The sequence below is a fragment of the Ochlerotatus camptorhynchus genome, unplaced genomic scaffold, assembly GCF_037179485.1.
Source record: "Ochlerotatus camptorhynchus isolate MF236.1 unplaced genomic scaffold, CSIRO-AGI_Acam_v1.1 ptg000639l, whole genome shotgun sequence".
Taxonomy (NCBI): domain Eukaryota; kingdom Metazoa; phylum Arthropoda; class Insecta; order Diptera; family Culicidae; genus Ochlerotatus; species Ochlerotatus camptorhynchus.
The window spans coordinates 3,274,004-3,290,626 of NW_027041118.1; the positions used below are offsets into that span (position 1 = coordinate 3,274,004).

Below are 16,623 nucleotides of genomic sequence, written 5' to 3' on the forward strand. Positions count from 1 at the left end.
TAGTGAGCTCTACGATGAGTTGTTTAAGAAAATTAAAAATTATTATTTAAATTTAAATTAAATAATATAAAGTGTTACGTCTGTTTGTCTGTTGTAAATTTCTGGATTTACAAATCCCCATAATTTAATTTTTCGATAGTGTTTTGTATCCATCGTTTTACCATGATAATTTAGAAAAAACATATTTTTACACATTATTTCAGGAAGAATCTGATTTTTTATTAAATTTTAATTGTATTAGGGGAAATGTTGGCTTCAACAATACCTTAAACTATTACCGTCAAGGGGGTAGACAACGTCCTTAATTTTTACATGTGGATACATTGTGTTTCAGAGCATCTATTGGCCAAATATGAGTGCTCTAGGACTTTGTTTACCCCCTGACGATAATACGTTAAGGTATTGCCGAAGCCGACATTACCCCTATTCAATCATTTAAAAACGTACAATAAAAAATTTGATGGCGTGACCGCGAAGGTCACGTAGATGGCGAAAAACTGTTTATAAGTATAAGGACGAAATATCGATTAAGTTTTGATGTGTATAAACTAGACTCGGATTTTGGCATTTTCCTGAAAAACTTTATTAGCACATTTAAACTTTAGTGGAATGCATTGTTCAACAGAATCAATACAGATGTTACCTGGTTGGTTCAGCTATACAAATTATTAGAAGATTTCTAGACCAACAATTGAAATAGGCGGAACCAAGGATGGAAATGGCCATTCACTCACATTACTCTTGGTAACTCAGTTCATTGTTTTGGCAGCTACTTTCCGTTCGCTCACAAACTGATGAAATCTCTCCAAATGAGCTAACCTGAACGTGGATACAGATGAACCCCCAAAGGAATGAGTCGAGAAAATGAATGACATCAAAGCAGATGACTGCGCTGATTGTCGTTCTATAGTCGGGATGGGATTCACAGGATTGTCTCATGCACGTTCACACGTGTATCTATTTTGTTGTTATGTATGAATGCACGATTGCATTCTTGAGTCTGTTTAAGGAGCGATTTCTGTTGCACCGTTTTACGAATGCATTCATGGTGCAAGGAGAGATCAGTAGAATACAGACGAAAGCCCATTTCTTATACACCACCCTTCAACCGCTGATTCCCAACCCTGGCTAGGGATCGGTTTTACCGTAACAAATTTAGACAAGTTGGAACAATGTGTTATGATCAACTAACACATAAAGCAACCAACGATACAGACAAAACAGTTACTACGACTGCCATGAAAAACTCGCTCTGTAACATAGCTCGATCAGAGTGGTATAAGTATAATGATATATTGCTTGCCTGCTTTGTTGCAATATACACGGATGAGGACATAGCTTGATCTGAATCGAGAAAAGACATTAAAAAAAATCCCATAGACGAGTGCACGGATTGATTTGAGTTCACTCACTCAACAAAAAGTGACACAACAGCGGGGCCCTGTTTACTAAAAATGAACACATGAATAATACTCACGTAACATTTGAAACGGGTCTATCAACTTATGTACACAAAACTTGTTAAGGCTTTTTCGCGCGAACCGAATACGCTCACGCTAACTTACAACACCTGCCCGATGAAATTCTCCCTTCCCCGATAGTGCTCTTGGTTTGCGTGGGCGTACTTCGGTTCTCGTGCAAATTATTTACAAAAGTTGATAGGCCCTTTTCAGATGTTACGTGAGCATTATTCATGTGTTCATTTTAAGTAAACAGGGCCCCGCTAATGGGTCAAAAAAATTTCAATAGATGACCTAAAGTTCACCCGTGCACACGTCTTTAAACGCATACGTGTATCATCTTCGGCTTTACTTCGTGAAGCAGCTTGCCAACAATTTGCTGGTTTTCTTCTACCGCCCCGAGTGAGCTGTGTCGCATAGGCTGCTTGTCATGAAAATAAAGGAAGAAGATCATATCATTATTGCTTTCCACTTCTGACATAGCGTTATCATTCGGTTCGTTTATCGCTTGTTATTTTGTCATTTGGAGTATTTTTGATTCCTTGGTTATGATCAATTATGCTGAAATTTTTACTACAGTTCTGTACTCTGTACTCGTGTTTTAAAAAAAATATATTTTCAATTTATTAATGAACTTGTTAGAATGTAAGATATAATATTGTTTAAAACAGTTGGAGGATTTCATCTTAAAGAAGATTTTTCAGATTTAACAACTTTGAACGTTTATTAATTGTTTTTAAAATTTTCGATAAATTCTGATGAGAATTGTAAGGTCAGTGTTATGAATGTTCCATGAAAATTACCTGGAGAATTTCTTTAACTTTTTGAAGAGAGCTTGAATAGAGGTTTTAAGAGAATACAAAGTATAATTTCAAAATGTGTTCTGTATATCGTTGACAAATGAAATAAACAGTAATCGACCAAGATGTGAACCATGTGGAACCCCAGATGTTACTTTAACTGTGGCAGACAAATTTCTTTCAAAAATTACCTTTTCTGTCCTCCTTAATAACTCCTTAGAACGATTCGATCGATTCCACTAGCCTATGATTGAATCCTAATTTGGATAACTTAAAAAGCAAGAGAGATGTATCAACTCCGTAAAATGCTTTACTGAACTCAGTATATAGTGTTTCTCCATAATTTCCTTTATTCATTGAGTTTAAACAATATGACACAAAGTTTACCAAGTTGGTCCCTGTAGATCGTCATTTAGCAAACCCTTGCTGTCTGCTAGTTATTACAGTCCTTAACTGTGAGAATACATTGTCATTCATGATGGATGACATATGGGGTAGGGGGTACACAAACCGAAAATGGAACATGTAACCAGAGGTGGCAACAGTACATTTTTTGAAAAACCATCGTCCAGAGCGAAACAAAACAGCCAGCACACTAAAATTTTAGCTGCAGGCTTGCGTGTGACAGTAAATTACCAACTTCCTTATTTACGCATAATTTTAACATCAATGCTTATGAGTGGTTAGTCTTCATTCTTATCTTTTAATTCCATGCAATAAACATCAAATAAATACAGTAATTAGCCAGAAATCAGCAAAATTATACACGACATAAATTTATGTCGCGCGCGCCGCCAGTCTTGTCTGCTTCTTTGTGCGAAAATGTTCTGTCGCTGGCAGAAAACAGTTTAGAAATGTCATGACATTTTTGCCGCTTGCCAATTTGTTTTTGTGTGCCGTCACAATGGTTATCGCAAAAAGTATCAAATGTTAAGGAAAAAATGTTAAACTCCAGGACTCGTGCCACCACTGCATGTAACAACATTATGAAAGATTTTGAACATTAAAAACTCAGCTGCCCCTGGACCAGTTTCAATAATTTTATCACTAATCGATCAGAAATATGTCCACGCATCATTAGTAGTATTTCTGACCGATGATTTTTAACAAGAAACTATTGAAAAAGTGATAATGTGGTAAAGTGGTCACTGTTCTCATGAAAAAAACGTTATTCCCAAACCCAGTCGTCATAATCGAGTTCCAGTTGGTTGCACATCCCAAGCAACACACATGTTCTATTACAGTTTATATAACCTTTATATGACTTATTTTGGTTGTCTTGACTTATTCTGCTTTAACCTGAAAAGATATAAAAGAGCGCTGTTGTCTAGCTTCGCTCATTTTCGGCAGCGGAGGTAGCAATAAGAAGGTGGTGGTAGGTTAGGTAGCCCACTCTTCTGCCTAACAAACAACAATGACTGGTCGTGGCAAAGAAGATAAGGTCTCGGTAAAGAAGGCGCCAAGTGTCATCGCAAGGTTCTTCGTGATAACCGCCATCCGTCGTCTGGCTTGCCCTGGCGGTGTCAAACGTATCTCCGGTCTGATATACGAGAAAACACGAAGTGTGCTGAAGGTGCTCCTGGAAAATGTGATCCGTGATGCTGTCACCTACTCTGAACACGCCAAGCGTAAGCGGCCATGGATGTCGTCTACGCTTTGAAGCGACAGACGCACTCTGTACGGTTTCGGAGGTTAAATCATCCCCAACTTGGGCAACAAAACGGCCCTTTTCAGGGCCAACAACTATATTGCAGAAAAGAGATGGAATAGAATTTATCTGTGCCTGTTTGTCCATATTCAGAACCACACGCCCCCAACGACCAGACAAAATGCTCTCCAGAGTTGTAATCTAGTAATCAAACTTGGAAGCAGGGGTTGAAACTGTTGAAGTTTTTAACTACACTCACTTCGTTGTCGTGCGCGACAGTCTATTTGTATTCGTACAGTCATGCTCTACCGTCGTATCTCTCACACAACACAAACGGTAGAACAACATTTGAACAAAAAGAAAATTATCAAATAACTATCATATGATTTCGTTCTAACTCCTCAATTTGGTGTAAATTTAACAATTTCTGATCAGAAATGTTATTACTAGGACATCGTTGCTTGCTATTTTCAGAGTTCACACAAGCACAATTTCAGCAGCTCATATTATGTGAAAAACTAAAATACATACATTCGTGACAGTCTTCGGCGACAGTGTCGTATGACAGAGCCTGTCATATGACATATTAGTTTGGTACTGTAATTTGATAGCTTGTTTTGCAAGTGTCGGAAGCAAAGGCGTCGATTGTCACAGAAAATGTGTCGACTACGGTGACCGCTTACAAGACTGCTTGGAAGCAAGTGATTTTGATCGAATCTCTTCATCGTTCGCGAATAACTCGTTAATTTCCCTTTGCTTTGAAGGTTTTAACATTCGCAACCTACGCAAAGGGATACTACTTGATAGCAAACTACTCATGATGGGAGGAGTCTGTGTAGCTTACCGGCGTATTCAAAAAGAAAGGCAATCAAAATTTTATTTTGCGGTTCTTTCCCAAACACGGACATCATATTGAAACACCATCGTGATAATGCATTGTAGCATTCTCTGTATATTCCAATTGGTACAGTAAGTGCTTCAGTGTTTACGCTCCAAAATAAGGTTCTGACAAATTATTATCCACCATTGCGGTTTTTGCAAATATCATTCAGGAGTATTCAATAACAGCGTGGAACATTTCATTTCTCCAAAGAGGAGAAGGTGACTCTGATACGCAAAAATCATCAGTCATGTTAGTAAATAGCAAATCTAAATAGCAATTATATTTATTCAATTTCTGTACATTTGTCAAACAAGGTATGAAGTGTTTAATTTTCCCACATATTCGGTATTACAATGGATTCATTTTCGTCATCTACAATAAAATTAGGATTTGGGTAGAACTCGAATATGATGAACGGTGAAAATTTACCAATGTGGCATTTACGTCACTTTGTCAACTTGCGGCTTCTCAGTGGAAATTTTATTTTAAATAGAGAATTACTTCAGCAATAATTTTCTATGTATTATGAATAATAAATCAATGCATTACATGCTTTGAAATAAATTTTAACTAGAATGACAGTTTCCACATGACAAATTTCATCGTGATAAAATCGAAACTTCACTGTATCCAGATCATCTGCTACAATATCTAAATCAGAAGGACCATTATATGTAGGTAGCAGTGATAATTCCAATTCAAATATATTCGCAAGACTTCATTAGTGAGCTCTCAAATATATAATATTTGATTGCTCACTAATGCGGCCTTGCAAATATATTTGAATTGCAATTATCACTGCTACCTATAATTGACGTGGTTCTAAAATTTATTATCATGTCATTTTACTTGATCCAGGTTTCATGAAAAAGTGAAGTAATGTAAATTTGTTCAGTTTAGAAAATGTGTTGAAAAGATTTTTTAAAGTTTCTAATTGGATTGCACTAGATAGCAGATTTATGAAACCCTTTTTAAGTGGATTATGGAACGCACGCGTTTTTCGGAATTCCATTTAAGACCCGATTTAGTCAGCCTTTTGAACATATTTTCAATGTTTTACGAAACCCATGGACGAAACCCACTCATCCATGAGTGAGAAAGATTTGAAATTACTGTTATGTAAAAGTCTGATGTGCAGAGGGGCTACAGAATCATTTCATTACTGTATCATTACACCACGTGCGTTAATGAGATCGAAAACTTGCGATTCTCCCAACATCACAGTTTCCCAATCTACTTCCTGCAAACAGACCCTAACCTATTACCTTACTTGAATATCGATCTCTCACACATCGCACTGAATCAATACGATACCCACGGGACTTTCTTATTTAACACTTTTCATTGCCGATACACTCTACCGCCCTCTTCGTCGTCGTCCTCCTCCGCCGCCGCCTTCGCACCTTCTAGCCGCGTTTATTCGGCAAATAAAACCTAACCGGATTATTTGAGGGGATGAACCCTGAAAACCGCTATCATTCCATTTCCCCCTACGAAGGCAACAGCTCGCAGCCCGTCAAGATCAAAAAGTCAACCAGAAGAGACCATCGCAAGACAATATAAAAGCATTAGTTACATTATTATCCTTTTTAGATTAGATACACCATCTGTAAACATTGCGTGCAGCACCCCGCTTGCTTCCACCCATTTACCGCTGTTGTAGCATCGCATAGTAAAGTGATTTATCGCTGCCATCCTACACAGGATGAGGGGTGAATTTTATGTAAAATCATTGCGCTCCATTAGGGACTGCGCGTGATTTCTATCGCCATCATCAGGCCCGACCATGTCATCATCATGAGCATCATGAGTTTGGTGGAACCGAGGGGCGCAGAAGGTGTGGTGTTATAAAAAAAAACAGCTGATTTTTATTTTACTTTGCACGCAATCAATACGGCAATAAATTTTTCTGGAACGGTGATGACTCGCTGGGAGATCAGTGCGTGAGAAAGGTGTTGTAGTTGTGATATGTATTGAGTGTTTAATTTGACTGAAGGGTGTCATCACTAATGTGTCATCTTCTAATGATTCGCAAATCTTGTTTGGCTTGAGTCCATTACTTGTTAAAGATGGTACGTAAACCGGGGCAAATTAGTCACTGGTTTACGTAAAAATCGAAATAAATTTCAACAAAAAAGGATATTGTTCAAATAAAAACCAGTAACCATGAAGACTATAACGTTGTAGTTGATAACTTATTGAATTCTATGTGTACGTGTAGAACATTTTTAGAAATCTCAAATTTTAAAATGTCGGTACAACCCGCGCTTTACCCCTCTTTTCTGAACGAAAATGGAGTATTTCTGTTGGATTTGTTAAAGAGTCACAAATTGTTGAGACATTGTTTAAAATCTAATACTGCTTCTTGATTCTAAATTCGCCCAACGAGTTTCAATTCCGTCCTAACGCATTGAAACGCCATTAGATTTTCTTCGTCCTACGGATAAACGTAGAAAAAGGGGATTCGCTAGAAAAGCTTCTTTTGTTTTGAGAACAATGATCGTAATTATTCATACAATGCGATGTAATAGGATTCATGTTGTAGCTAATGAACTAACGCATTGGAACACACCTATTATTGATTTGTGCACGGTGAAATCTTTGATATTATTGATCTTTTCTGATAGATAGAACGGAAATAGGCGATTACGACAAAGTAGCGCTTTTCCCTAAATGTGCTTTTTGAAATTGCGTTCCATGAGTACGAATTATACGAAGCGTGTTTTGTTTTAAGTTGAAATGCCAAAATATATTTCTTTAAATTCACAGTTGCGCCTGTAGGCAAATTCGTAAAAATGTTCTAATTTATTGCCATAATATACTTTTTTTTAATATCATAAATACAGTAATGGCTCGATTGTACCAGCTGCAAATCCTTTCTATTGTTAAACGAAAGCCATGTATTTTCCACTGACCTTATTGCACCAAAGCATAACTTAAACATCCATTGAAGATGGATTAGAATGATTTGGAATTACGGTTATGCGAATTTATGTAAGATAAAAGTCTGATGCGTGGAGGGGCTGACAAAATCGGTCCATGGCTGTACCTAAAATTCGAAACAATCATTAGAGTTCTTTAATGAAATCCAATCAAGATTTCTCATGATATCTATTGCCGAAAATTGTCCACGCAAAGCATTTTGATCAATTTCAATCCGGTCATCAATTTTCCCCCGGATTATGGAACTAAGAACCATGGGATATTTTCTTTTAATGTTAGATGCAATTCATGCTGTATAGAAGCATATTTTTTAGGCATGACCCCACAGTAAAAATGATATGATTGCAAAATATTATTAAATTTAATTCTGATGACCTATGATCATAATAAAAATCCTAGTATTTTTTGTACGACGCGTCGTGACGTTGAGTAGAGAACTATTACGGGAAAACAGTCTATTTCCATCAATTCAGGCAAAAACCATCGAAGATTTCAATGGTTTTTTCGCGAACGAAGACAAAGTTTTAAATATTTCAATGTGTTTGCAAAAAATTTAGACAAGAAGGACGACTTTGGAACCTAGATGCAATGTTAGATGTTCAACAAAATATAAAAAAAATGTAACTCTCTATCAAATCCAACTGGTACATACAGGGAGCGTGACGCAGTGTAGTAAAGGACATGTTTGAGAAAAATTACACCAGTTAGTTTTACTAGCAATGAATGTTTTGTGATTTATTTTCACATTTACCGACCGAATTATCTCTTTTACGCTTACTCCGGCGTGTAACAAAGCGACAACGGCTGACCGATTGCTCTCTTGTTTCGACATCTTTGCATTCATTCAACACTGTTTGTTTACATCTGACACCTAACAGTATAAGCTATCCAGTGCTGCCAACATTTCTAAATCGTGATCCACAAGCATGAGAAATTACTTTTTGAAATTTACTGCAAAAATTTGTCAAGCGATATAATGATTCTCAAAATTTCGTATATATTTTAAGATAAGAAACAAAACAACAGTTTCTTATCTTAAAATATTAGACCAGTATTTTTTTTTAAATTTTGTCATTAGGGTGACCATTTCCATATTAGAGTGATTCAAAAATTTGATTTTTTCTTTATTTTTTTTTTCAAAAAGCATTGGGCCGATTTCAAAGATCTGAATATCAAATGAAAGGTAATTAATAATTTCTATGAAAAATATAATGATATTAAAAATTGGGACTTTGTTTTGAAATACATTGACCATATTTGTTTTTTTTTTTTATTTTTTTTTGATTTTCAGCAAAGTTTTTTTTTTGTTATATTTATTTTTTGCGAAAATTCTTCAAAATTCAAAACAATTTACTTATACTTTCAAAAACCTTTGACTTACGGTTTAAATACAGTATCATGACTTATTGGTATTTAAGCGTGTTTAGCTAGTGTCATGTTTTATAGCAATGTTTGCGTTTCAATGCTTAATTGACTATTTTTCGTAGCTACTGCATTTTTGTAGCAGGGACAGTTTGCTATCATATTTGATCTTTTAGTTACATAAAAATGTGTTATCCAAGATCTGCTAAGGTTTATTACAAGATTTGTTCGGCCTGTTCCATGTGTTTTTCATAATTTCAAATTATTTCGATTAGTGTTCTAAAATGCAATACTATTCAATAATACGATCGACAACCGACCTCCGCAGTGTGTGGAAATTTCATAACTTTTGAATTAAGTTTTATTCTGCTCGGCAACTCGATTTCATCTTCAAGATTTCCGACAAGTTCCATGCCTACCGAAAAACTCTAAATAGCTCTCGCGTGCAATTCAATGGTGAAATTTGATGCAGTAGCATAGTGCATCTTAAAAATCTTAAATGTCATGATGGAGGATTTACCAAATCTGCCTCTGAAACTTTAAATTTAATGATGGAAACATATTTTCCAGGTTCGGTTTTGTGTGTGGAATCAGATAATTCTGATTCTGTTGGTGAAATGTGTTCTATAGAGACCTCGCCAGTGTCTCAGAGAACAGAAAACACCATATCAGATATAGCTGATAAAATTTTCACAATTGCCGGAGTGGAGAATGCTGTGAGATCTTTTCAGCCTTTTAAATGTGTGGGTGTGGATGGCATATTCCCGGCACTACTTCAAAACGGTGAAGCAATGCTGATTCCGTCTCTAACTAAGATTTATAAGGCGAGTTTAGATTAAACTACATTCCATCAAAATGGAGATTGGTAAGAGTTATATTCATACCGAAAAACGGGAGGCGGGGTAAAACGCAGCCAAAAGCATTTAGGCCCATTAGTCTATCATCAATTTTACTGAAGACTGTGGAAAAGGTGTTGAATGACTTCATCAATTCAACTTACATGTTAACGCATCTAATATCTAATTTTCAACTTGCGTATCAATCTGGAAAATCAACAGTTACTGCTCTCCATACTTTGGTAACTAAAATCGAAAAATCACTTTCAGTTAAAGAAATCGCACTTTGTTCTTTCTTGGATATTGAAGGAGCTTTTGACAACGCATCCTATTATTCTATGGTTGACGCCATGAAGAAAAAGAACTTCGACACGCACATCGTCAACTGGATTCATACTATGCTTGCAAAAAGAAAAGTCACTTCTGGGCTGGGAAGCTCATCTATAACAGTAAAGGCAACAAACGGCTGTCCTCAAGGAGGAGTCCTCTCACCACTAATGTGGTCTTTAGTTGTAGATGATCTTCTAAGAAGCCTAGAGGCGAAAGGTTTCGAAGTTGTGGGCTTTGCGGATGATATAGTCATCGTAGTTAGAGGAAAGTTTGACGCTATCATTTCAGAAAGAATGCAACAGGCTCTAAAGTTTACCCAATCTTGGTGTATTAAGGAGGACCTAAACATTAATCCGTCAAAAGTAGTAATCGTTCCTATTACTAAAAAGAGGAAGCTCAACCTAAAGGAGTTCAAGCTTGGAGGAGAACAGATCCATTTTAGTGAACAGGTCAAATACCTAGGAGTTATATCGGATGCCAAGTTGAATTGAAATGCTCAGATTGATTCTGTGATCAACAAAGCAACCAGTGCCCTGTAGTTATGCTCCAAAACTGTTGGCAGAAAATGGGGTTTGAAACCAACAATGACAATGTGGATTTACACATCAGTAATCCGTCCAAAAGTTAGTTATGCTTCGTTAGTGTGATGGCCAAAAACAAAAGAGGAAGCTGGCAAAACTACAACGTCTAGCATGTATTGCTATAACGGGTGCGATGCGCAGCACTTCATCAAAAGCGTTACATACAATTCTCAATCTATTGCCCTTGCATCAATACGTGCAACTAGAAGCGGAAAGAAGTGCTCTAAGGCTCAAAAGGTCTAAAAAAGTCATGCCTGGTGACCTGGTTGATCACCTTAGAATTTTACAATACTTCCAAAGAGAACCAGTGATGAGTATGAATCGAGACTGGATGAAACCACAGGACAATGATGACACTCCCTTCAACGTATGTGAAATGTTTTGTTCGAATTGGGAAGTCGGTGGTCCTAGCAAGGCTTGGACATTGTCCAGCAGAGTTTCAAGCGGAAATCGTGGCCATTCATGAATGTGTAAGTGTCTAAGGAGAAAATATAGATATGCAAATATCTGTATTTTTTTTCTGACATTCAAGCAGCACTAAAAGCACTTTGTGCTTACAAATGTACATCAAAGATTGTCTGGGAATGTATTCTCTTGTTGCGACAGCTGTGCAAACAGAACTCAGTAAACTTATATTGGGTTCCTGGACACTGTGGCATTGAAGGTAATGAAAGGGCAGACGATCTCGCAAAATTAGGTTCCAATTCACCGTTTATTGGCCCAGAACGATACTGTGGAATATCAAACTGTACGGTAAAAATGGAACTCAAACGCTGGGAAGAACAAAGAGTGATGGCCAACTGGATGGCCGTCATGAAGTGCAACCAGCCGAAAAGATTTATAACTCCAAATGTAACACATAACAAAAAGCTCTTGGAGCTCAACAAACGGGCTCTTAGTATATCCACTGGCCTAGTAACTGGGCACTGTCCGAGTAGATATCATTTGAAGAACATTGATCGGGTTCAGAGCGATATCTGCCGTTTCTGTAGCATAGAACGTGAAACCTCGGAACATCTGCTCTGCAGTTGCGGTGCGCCTGTGTGTAGATCTAAATTTCTTCGTAGTGTTATCTTACAACCTAGTGGAATTTGGTCTGCTAATCCTGGAAAGGTAGTTGGTTTCATAAACCATACCATACCTGACTGGGAAAATACGTGTCCAGGCAATTAGCTGTCCACTCATTAAATGGTGGTCAGCTTGCATGATACGAACAGTAAACTGGGGTACCAGAAAAGTTCAAATAATGGACGCAGTGGTTCAACTCCCCCTAAAAAAAATAGTCCAGACCACTCCTAATCAAATAGTTTGGAGCAGGATTGAACCACACACCAAAAAATTCTGAATTTTACTGGCGATGTAAACATCCATGCATGCAAACATTCATACATGTAAACTTTCTTTTCACGTAAACTAGCAGCTTGCAAGAAATGTTGCAAACAAAAGTGGACAGTTGCATACAATATATGGAATATTGCATGACATGTCTCATAAATTTACACGATCTGTAATCTAAACTTGTATGATATATGACGCTCCATATATGTGCATCAAAGTAACGGAAATAAACACTATTTTTTTAGCTGTGCATGTAAAGGAAATTAGAAAACGGAAAAGACGAACCAGGCAGCTTTGTAGCATAAGTTCTAATAATTGAAATAAAATTGAATTTATGAACGCGTTCTTCGATCTATCTAGGAGATTCCTGCAGCTCAAACCCCCACAGATAAAAATTCTTAATTTTAATTGTGATGTAAACATTCATTCACGTAGACTTGTATTTCATTTAACGCAACCGAACAACTTGCAAACAATGTTGTTTACAAAAATGGGCTTTTGAATACAATATTTACTACATTGCACGAAGTGTGTCAGAACTTTACATGATATATAATGTAAACGTATATGATATGTGACGCTCCATTTATGTGCATCATATTGAACAGAAATTTACACTACTTTTTCGAACTGTGCCGTCCTGCAAACTGCAGCTTGCAGCATCCAATATGGTTCATGTAAACGCGTTCAACAAAACTAACAAAATCTACTAACAACCGCTTTCTTTCTGAGCAGCAAATCTGAATACATTTTCAAGTCTGCTTATAAAATTTGTGTACTTTTTAAGTTGATGTCAATTGATTTTTTCCTCATGAATTTCCTCAGAATCGTTCCATAATTTTTTCATAGCTCTTTAGCACTTCCTATATTTAAATAAGGATTCTCTCCGGAAATGAATTGAAATTTTCTTTACTCTTTACTTCTCTCCTAGTATGGAGTTCTCTTCAAACACTCTTCATATTATATCTAAAGGAGTATTGGCATTCACTGTACAATTCTCTTCAAATACTTTGAAATTCTTGCAAGGATTGGAATGTTGCAAGGAATTTCAATCTCCTCTACGAACAGAAAATTCTTTCAACACGAGGCTTGCCAAGTTGGATAATTATGACGAGTGTTGAAAAAATCGAATTTTGCAACGAGCATAAGCATGAGCATGCTAGACCTCCCGAGGATGCAACTCCGCTATTGCCAGATCAGCTGTAATTACACAGAGAACCAAAAGACGTAGCTTGGGACGAGCAATCATCCTCAATGTGTCACCAGTATTTATCTAAAACTAGACAATACCAGCGCCTGCCACGTCCGGATGCTTGTCAAGAAAGGATTGGGTAGGAATATGTTGACGTAATACTCTATTTAATGGAATCCGAGAAAGCCTCTGCACTTTCACGAGAAATCACTGGGTTGTTGGATAAAAGGGTTGGGATTGCAGCAGGATTCATTTTGGTAAACGATATGCTGAATTGATGTCCTAACGATTCCATTGCGCGAAGGAGCTTGGGTTTGAACCCACGGTCTTCTGCTCAGTAAGTAAAATCGGTCACCACTAGGCCACCGAAGTTGTTATATCACAAAGCAATTACTATCAAGTTTCCGTTCAACTTGATGTTACTAGATTTTGATCCCCTCGGCGACCTCACCGACGACGATAACAACTACTTTTAAGAAGGATTTGTTAAAGATTTCCGATCAATACGTATAGCGTTAGCGTTGTTATGATATAATTCGTAAACACTCACGTCTCTTCTGAAATTCTCAGTTAGACTACTTTCAGGAATAATGCTGGGGAGTAAACATTGGTTCCAATCTAAACAAGAGTAACAGAAGCATCACTGTTGCTATTCCCGGCCACACCCATCTTTACCATAACTAGGGATAGGGAAGCAAATGTTGATGTAGTACTTACTTAACGAGAGGCCACCGACTTAGCGACACCCTCATAAGTGCTACGGAGTTGGAGGGTTGGTTAGGGTATTCGCTTAGGATTCACCTCAAGTTGGCGATGCAACCAAAAGTATGTATTGTTTATTTGTTGTTTATTTAATCTCTCGACAGCCGGCCATCGAAAGACATTATCCATTTTGTTTAGTGATCATTAATTTTAAGAGTCATGACGGAGAACTTGGGATTAAATCCATGATTTTCTGCTCAGTAAGCAAAATCGATCCCTCCTGGGTCACCGAGCATCTCAGAACCATAACGCTTTGCGACAATATGTACAGGACTACGTTTTCGCTTGATATGCAAATAGTTTCCGAGGTTAATGTTCAATATCAAATATACAAATGATGGTCACGATATATTGCTTGGGGTTAAATCCATGATTTTCTGCTCAGTAAGCAATATCGATCCCTCCAGGGTCACCGAGCATCTCATAATCCACAGCACTTCGCGTCAAAGTACAAATATATGGATGAACTATCTATTATTGAATAACTTTTATTTACGATAATTACATGTAAGAAATAAAATATAAACTACAAACAAAACGTGACTACTAAAATCTCAAAAAGATATTCTCACAAATATATTACACGCTCCTAGGAATCTCAAAACCATCACACGCTATAATGATACTCTGAACATGTTAGACACAAGATGAGGCCAAAAAGCAAGCCTCCGACACACAAAACCCGTCAAATCCACTTGCAGTCACAATCAACAATTCTACGAATCGCGAGCGCTCACGAATCATAAAACCGTTGACTACGACACTCTGAAAGCGAAATTGACAGGCTATATGCGTTAAACACCCGCCCTCCGATCTCCTCCCGCATCCAACTACACAAATCTCCATTACAACATCTAACGAATTCAAAACTTCAAAAGTGGAAGCAACCCTGCATGCAACCATTCTTCATGATACACTTTTTCTGCCTATCTTTCTGTTAGGCCTGTGGACATGCGTTAGCTTCGAAACTTCTAACCAAACTAGGAAAATTTTCAGATCACAAAAAAAAAATTTGAAAAAAACTTTCAAAGTAAATTTTTCCATGGGAAGGGAAAGATTTCCGATCAATACGTATTTCCTAAAACTTTAATATTATTTCTTTTACAATCTCGTTCCTCCAGCCGAATTTCAATACGCTTTATCTCGTGTTAAGGAAATAACCAATGTTTCCATTTCTGAAATAATGAGAAGCTTCAATTTAATCATTATATTCTGCTATCAAAGTTACCCGCATTATAAAAGATACCCCATTTAACGGTACCTCAGAAAAGCTAAAACAAGAGATCTTTGGTAAATTTCAAAGATCTTATGGGCAGTTCCTGTAATTGCAGGAAAGTCCAGACTTTTGGAGGAGATTTCTTTGTTGTGGCTTTCTCAGTCTAATTTAATCCAGTCTAGGGTAGGCAATGCCTTATGCCCGATGTTTCGGCCTTTTATTGTGGCCTTTTTAAGGCTACCGTTTGTTTGTTTTATCCTTGAAAATGCCGGCCAAAACGTCGGGCAAACACTGACCGTTTGGACAACCCTAGACTGAGAAAGCAAATAAAAATAAATCTCCCCACATACCAGTCGTACAACCTCATAAATCACTTTTTCAGGAGTTTCAAAATCTATAAGAGTGAGATTAGCTAAATATTTTTTTCGGAAAAAAATACAAAAACCCTTACGATGTGCCAAGAATTTCAGGGAAGTATACCTGAATAGGGATACCTGCAGAGATCTAATGAAAACATCAGAAAAATTATGAAAGCTTCAGAAATATTTCGAGTTCTTCACAGTGGTGCAGTCAACTTCAGGAAAATTAAAAAGTGCTCTGGAGGGTTCCATTTATTCAGAGCAGAACGAAGATATTGTAGAATTATGAGCTTCATGAACAGATCAGAGATCCAAAGGACAGTTCAAATAATGTCAAGCAAGTTTCGATACATTCAGGTAAATTTTGGAATTTACAACAAACCTACGATTTAATTTCTAGAACGTAAGGGAAGTTATATTGACATCAGAAAAATGTTCGAGTATTTTAATATGATTTACATGATTATCATGGGAATTTAATTTTTTTGCTTGATTTGATTTCCGTACTCAGTACCAATGCTACCGACGCCAGGGAGGCAGCTCGCACACCTAGACCCTACCTATCGTTCCATCAGGTAATGGACCGGAGACCAACGGCTCTACTTCCCTTCCGAAGGAAGGCGTGAACAGAGATTTTATGCCCCAGAAAATCCCGGTGGCGCCTACTGGGATTGAACCCAGGCCTTTTAGGGTGTGATGAAATCACGCTTACATCATCGGCGCCGCTATAGGGAATTTCAATAACTTCTAAAATTGGCGAAAATTTAACTAAGCTCATAAGAGAAGCTTCAGGCAGTTCTATTAATTGAAAAAAAAAAACGAAATCTTCAATGAATCTCTTCAAAGAAATTTAGAACTCAAGTACCACGTCTTCATGCAATTATTAATAAGACTTTGACTTTTATCTTTGGGA

The 16,623-nt window shown here is 37.2% G+C and overlaps 1 protein-coding gene across 5 annotated transcripts in view; it reads left to right on the forward strand.

Annotated features, from left to right (window-relative positions):
- Positions 1-16,623, forward strand: part of otp (orthopedia) — a 175,720-nt gene that overhangs the window by 53,404 nt on the left and 105,693 nt on the right. The window lies entirely within an intron of this gene.